We start from the raw sequence: 6,580 nt of genomic DNA, 5'->3' as shown, positions 1-6,580 counted from the left end.
AACAAAATTACTTTTCTATCAGATTAACTTAAAAAAGTTAAGTTAAGGTAATTAAACAGAAAAACGCCACCATTTACACGTAAGTCCGCCTTTTTTCAGCTTGCTGTTGGTGAATCAGGCAAAAATGATTTTCTTGTGTTCGGGTAGCCATTTGTTTTAACTTTTGTAACCTGTTGCAAATTACTTTTTACTTTTCATTTAAGGCTTTTTGCAAAAGTAAACTTGTCTTCCTCCAATGTCTTTTGTGAAGTGGAACCTTTGTTAAACTAAGTCGACAAAAATTTTCTTCCTCATTATGCTATTTTTGAGTAGCATGCACACCAGTCTGACGGGGCTTCTTCATCTTCCATTAACCCAACTCCAGTCTAATGTTGGTAAGTGTTGTACTTTACTTAACAATTTTGTTTAAAATAAATGATCTTAATGTTGACACTAAATAAATAATCAAACAGCGCTGCTTTATTTGCCGTATTTAGGCTACATGTTAGCATGCTAGCCTTCATACGAAGCAAAGAGTGTGCTGGCTTGCTTTATTTTAATCCTTAAATTAATGCTATTAATGTTGATTTTAATACTTCTGTTTCTTGTTTCTTTGTTTTGTTTTACAGGTTCATGGTTACTGTAAAGAGCTGTTTGTGTTTCATCAGAACTTTATATACAGTTTGTACAGTTTTTAAGCTGTTTTCTTGACATGTTGTATTTTAAGTAAATACTTCTGAAGTGAAATAAAGAAAAATAATTGTATAATTGTGTCTGTTTCTCTATAAACATTTGTAATTCATATTTAAAATGTAATTAACATGAAAACTAAGAAGAAATCAATAGTTTTTTTCCATTGAGCTCAAGATAAGTAGAATTATTGGGAAAAGCAGTTGGTATAACAAAAAAAAGAAAGTTTATTCTACTTGCCTTTTAGGTGTAATAACTTAATGTTTTAAGTTATGCTAACTCAAGTTTTCATTATACATTACTTAACTTTTTTTTAAGTAGATTGAACTTATCCGGGCTTACAGTGCAGAGACTGTTACTCTACAATGTTCATATCAGTCCAGCAGCGGCAACATTTGGCTTTACTGGTACAAACAAAATCCTAACAGCGCACCACAGTTTTTACTGTATAAAGGTGCCAAATTACGTAGTGAGGAGTACAAACCTACTGACTCTCGATTAGAGTCAAACACAGGCGATACATCTACTGAACTTATTATTAACAATCTACAGCTGACAGATTCTGCTCTCTATCACTGTGCTGTTCAAGTAGCAGCCCAGTGATACAAAGCTATTGAGATGTTGTACAAAAACTCACTTTTATACAAAGTTTCCCCAGAGTTCAGAAGATCAAAGTTTGTTTTGTCAGTTTACTTATCAGTTAACCACACACACACACACACACACACACACACACACACACACATACACACACACAATACAAATAGCACCTGCTCTCTGTGACATGGATGTTTATTAATAAATAAAATGAAGTTGAGCAGATAAAACATGAAATATCTCAGGTTCATCCTGTCTGCAATCAAATAAAAGTCAAAGTGTATGTAAGAAACTCTGTTTTTTATTATTTGTATTTGTATTTTATTATTAAAAAATAACATAAATACATGCTGCATCATGAAGAGGTTGATCCATCTACACTGACTTGTATTAAGCAAAAATACAGTGGATTTCCTGATGGTCAGAAATATTTTTTAAGAGTTGCATTAATCAACCATGCAACTTTCCACAAAAAAACTCTAAAAACAACACAAATTAAAAAAGTTAACAACACGCCAAACATGCCACACTTGCCAGCCGCCATCTTGAACTAACTTATCGCTTTAAAGAGTTAAAACATGAAAATATTTAAAGGCTCGAAATAGTAAAAACTAAGTGATTTTAATTAGTCAACTGTAAAGCACCTCCCGAAACCTACGCAAGAATCACAAAAGTACTTTAAATTTACCCAAATATTACAGTAACCAAATAACTAAAGTTCAAATTCTTTAGGTCAACATTTTTAAAATAATTAAATCAACTTTAATTTAAATGTCATCAGTTCAATTTGTGTTTTTTTTTTTAATACAAATAAAAAAATAAAAAATTTTGTCTAACAATTTATTTCCGTGGCAAAAAAATCAGCATTTAATATTCTGATAATAAAATGAGTAATATTTATTTCCTTTTCTACATAAAACAAACGTTATGATGTTTTGTGTTATCGGTTATTAATACTAAAGATTGAAAGAAATTTACGTTGACATGAGATTTTCCTTGTCGTGTTGACTTCATACTCTGCACTGTTTCACTTTCCTTCATAATGACAGTGCTTTACATTTAAACATGGATTCAGAAAACCTCTCGATGGCTTTTAGAATAACTCTGTCCTCATACTATTAAAACAAACAAAAAAAACCTTTATAAAATCATGCTGCCAAAGTTTAAACTAAAGGTTAGGATTTTAATAATGTGGCCTGGCATCCACATAGAAAGCTGTTCAAGTTTTGCTATTTAATCACCCCGTTTTATTTCTATTTGCACACTGAGATTAGAACCTGAAGAGGCAGTTGATAAATTAAACATGGGTAAAACGAGGGCTCGTCCGGGATCTGAACCCGGGACCTCTCGCACCCTAATCATACCTCTAGACCAACGAGCCAGCCTCAACAGATGCCAGGGCATTTCTTTGATTTCAGTGGCTTAGCGTCAAAACCATGTTGACTGGTTGAATGTTGACTTGGTATTAATGACAAAACAAAATTCAATGCAGAGCTTCATTAAAGCATTTCTAACAGTTTAAGCATGAGGTGTCATTAAAGACTCGCTTTGTCAAATTAAAAGACTTGGAAGCATTTGACAGGAGCTGTGTGCAGTCCCACTGACTTTATGCTTCACACTGTTTACGTTATGTATCATGTTTATCCACCCAAACTGTACAATACAAACGTTGTGACGCTGTCTTTAATCGGTTAGTCATACAAGAGATTTTGTAACATTTACATTACCATGATATGTTATCTTGTCGTGTTGGCTTCATGCTCCTTGCTGTTTGGATTTCGTAAAATTTTCAATGCTTTAAATTTGCCCAAAGATTCTAAAATCTGTAGAAGAAAAAAAAAATTTAAGCTGACTGGAAGAATTGTTATGAAAGGTATTTTGCATGCACATAAGCTCACCAACTTCTACCAGCGTATCAGCATGTGTCATTTTTGTTTAATCATTAGATTTTAACGGGACACTTGATACGTTTTTTGTATAGTTCAACAAAGCATTCCACTAAACAAAGGCTTATCCGGGATTTGAACCCGGGACCTCTCGCACCCTAAGCGAGAATCATACCCCTAGACCAACGAGCCAGTGTGAACAAGAGTCTTTGTGTTACTTTGATCTGCATGACTGACCTTCAAAACTATGTTGTCTGGTTGAGCTGGTAAGTGTGGTTGGTGCTTGCATTACAAAACTATCAAAATCTCCAGTATCAGTACATAGACTAATTATAACCTCTTTTTAAAGAGTTAAAACATTATACATATTTAAAGACTCCAAATAGTAAAAACTTCTTTTAATTAGTCAACTGTCAGGACTAGGAAGCATTTGAAAGCTTTGTGCTGTTTTCATAAAGTACCTTTGTTACCCCATGTAATTAGACAGAATTTACATGTTTACCAATTTAATGCCACCTTTGATTTCTAATTGCACACTGTGATTACATTTTGAAGAGACATTTTGATAAGTCAACATTCTTTAGTGAAAGAGCAGGGGATTAAAGAAGGGATCCACCCGGATTTTATCAGGAAACCTACCCGTAAACAACCGTAACTTACATTATTATCTTTTACAACATTATTATTCTAACCCAAGGTGTGGCTTAAGGAGTACATTCCAAACATCCTTAGATCCAACCGTGATCGTGTGTACACCAGCATTGCTGTTGCATAAAAATTAATTCCCCTCACCCACATTTGACAATTAGACCACTTTTCTGGGTTTCTTCTCCCCCATCATCTGTCGTGTGAAACCCATTGTAAGGAGTATGAAAGTATGACTCGAGAGAGCTGATGCCTCCCTACAACATCAGCTGCAGCACACAGACTGGAAGCAGTTAGACCTTCCAAACTTGTTGAAAAGCTCTTAGATCTGGGCATCAGTTTCCCACTCTTTAACTGGACTTTCTTACTAACACACCACAGTCTGTTAAGTTCATCCATCTTACCTCCTCCACCATCATCCTGAATACAGAAGTGCCCCAGGGCTGTGTGCTCAGTCTACTTCTCTTCTTCCTGTCATGTTTACAAATCGGTTTATGGATCTAAGGCTTATGGATCTTTAAATCATTTTAGTTTTCTTGATGTATGAAAGTAAGCAATTTGTCTGCTATCACAGATACAACATGGCAATGACCCAGTGTACCTTGGTGCATCTCTCACAAAAGGATAGAGTCTGCTGTTGCTCGTGTCATATGTATTGACACACAACCTGACTGGTGTAGCTCTTCAACATCTTTTTGACATTTTAATGAACATTTTCCAGGCTTAGTGCCAGTTACCCTGTGTGTTTTTGATAAAGTCTTCAAGCAGTTTAGCAACTATGTGCTCATTTTAACTGTATTAAATGTAAAAGTTACATAGGACCCAGGGAGACAGCTCCAACAATCTGTTCTTTTTGTAAATCTACATTTGACGCTGACTAAAATCTTAGAGCTGGTTCTTATTTTCTTGTACATAGTCTGTCAAACCAAATTGTGGATAAATTTAAATAAAACAGAGTGTCCAACAGGCATTATTTCTGACATACAATGTGGAGCAGTTTATAAAAACCTAAAACAAAGTGGCATTGAGTGAGATCTCAATCATATGGAACTGAGGTGGAGTTCCAGTGTTTGAAAGTAATAATTATTAGATATGACCTATTCAGTGCCAAATCATAGATCGCCAAGCTAACATATGCGTCCCATGCCTATGGTTTGGTGAGGGCAAGCCAAATATGATCACATTCCTGAATGTTCTCATGGCAGATCTTAAAGATCTGGAACAAACTGGAATTATATAGAAAGACTCTGAAAACAAAGAACACACAAGTAAAGATCATTCACTAATCTGTTCTTGACATACAAAATACAAAACAATTCAAGGGCAAATATGGCTGTAACTTCTGCCTCCACACTGCTGGTGGTCCTTATACCTGGGAGACACCAGAACCACCTTGTAGGTCAGAGCAAGATCATTTTAAACATGCAATGTTGACAGCTTGCATCTCTCTGTCTAGACAGTAAGCACCATGAGAAAGACAAGCAACTGTTTAAACCACCAGTTGAGGTCACAAGGGCACCAAGGTCAATCAATGACCAGAAATATTGGAAAGCAAGTGAATGGAGGTCATTTCTGCTCTTTTATGCAAACCTGTCTTGAACAACATTTTGAAGAAGAAATATTGGAATCATCTATTTTTATTATTTTTTCTTCTCCAGGATGCCATCAAAGTGAGTTAAGTAGATATGACAAAACAAGTTCTTCACAAGTTTGTGTGTAACTATATGGTGCTGCTGTTCATTTGTTGATGCACCTGGCAGAAAGTGTGCAGAACTGGAGACCACTGTGGGCAACATTTCCATTTGAATCACTTAATGGAAACCTTCTTAGGTATTTTTTTTTATAGAACAACGCATGTGCCTACTCAGATAGTAAAGAGATTCCTCAGGTGGAGAAGCTTAGAAATGAAGAAAATTATGGCCAATGCAAATGCGAATGTAAGGCAACTGTTTGACAACCTCCAAGATATCTCTAGCCACACAAAGAGATCTGCAGAGTTTCCAGGTCATGTGAGAGGTTTAGGCTGCCCAAAAACTGAGAGTACATCTGTGTTACAGAGGATGGCTCCTAAACGATCTCTTGATACCACTTCTGTCAGTTTTATTTTATAATCATTTCAGCTGTACAGTTAGAAGACGGAACCTTCTGCAAAAATCATACGTTGGAACTCTTACTAAAACACAGAAGATATTTGTAGTAGAAGAGCTTGCAAGCATTTACATTTTCAGCATTTAGCAGACGCCTTTATCCAAAGCGACTCACAGTAGTGACAGTATACAGTGTGAGCAATTGAGGGCTAAGAGCCTTGCTCAAGGGCCCAACAGCTGCAACCTGGCAGTGGTGGGGCTTCAACCAGTGACCTTCTGATTACTAGTCCAGTACCTTAACCACTAGGCTACAACTGCCCTAGCAGCAGCAGAAAGCTATACAATATAGAGTCAAGCCGGAAAGTCTGCACACCCCTTTCACCTTCTCCACGTTTTATTATGTTACATTCTATAATAGATTGAGTTCTTGTTTTGCCTCAAACATCCACACACAATCACCAATAATTACGAGGTGAAAATGGGGTTTAGAAAATATGCAATTTTATTTTACTGAGAAAAATAATTTATTTAGGGGTTGCATATATGTACACACCCTTAGCCTAATACTTGGTTGATGCACCTTTGGCAGCAATTATAGCTTCAAGGTGTCTTTGGAAAGAAGCTACAAGCTTGGCACACTTGTTTCTGGACATTTTTGCCCATTCCTCTTGGGCATATCCTTGCAAGTTCCATCAT

General features: G+C 36.0%; 1 non-coding gene across 1 annotated transcript; it reads right to left on the bottom strand.

Annotated features, from left to right (window-relative positions):
* Window positions 1-3,272: 3,272 nt before the first annotated feature.
* Window positions 3,273-3,344, bottom strand: trnap-agg (transfer RNA proline (anticodon AGG)). Its single transcript has one exon. It is a non-coding gene; the product is annotated as a tRNA-Pro (tRNA).
* Between the last annotated feature and the right edge of the window lie 3,236 nt (window positions 3,345-6,580).

Source organism: Trichomycterus rosablanca, chromosome 4 (genome assembly GCF_030014385.1).
Source record: "Trichomycterus rosablanca isolate fTriRos1 chromosome 4, fTriRos1.hap1, whole genome shotgun sequence".
NCBI lineage: Eukaryota > Metazoa > Chordata > Actinopteri > Siluriformes > Trichomycteridae > Trichomycterus > Trichomycterus rosablanca.
The sequence above is the reverse complement of the archived record's forward strand: the minus strand, read 5'-3'. Positions and strand labels throughout refer to the sequence as shown.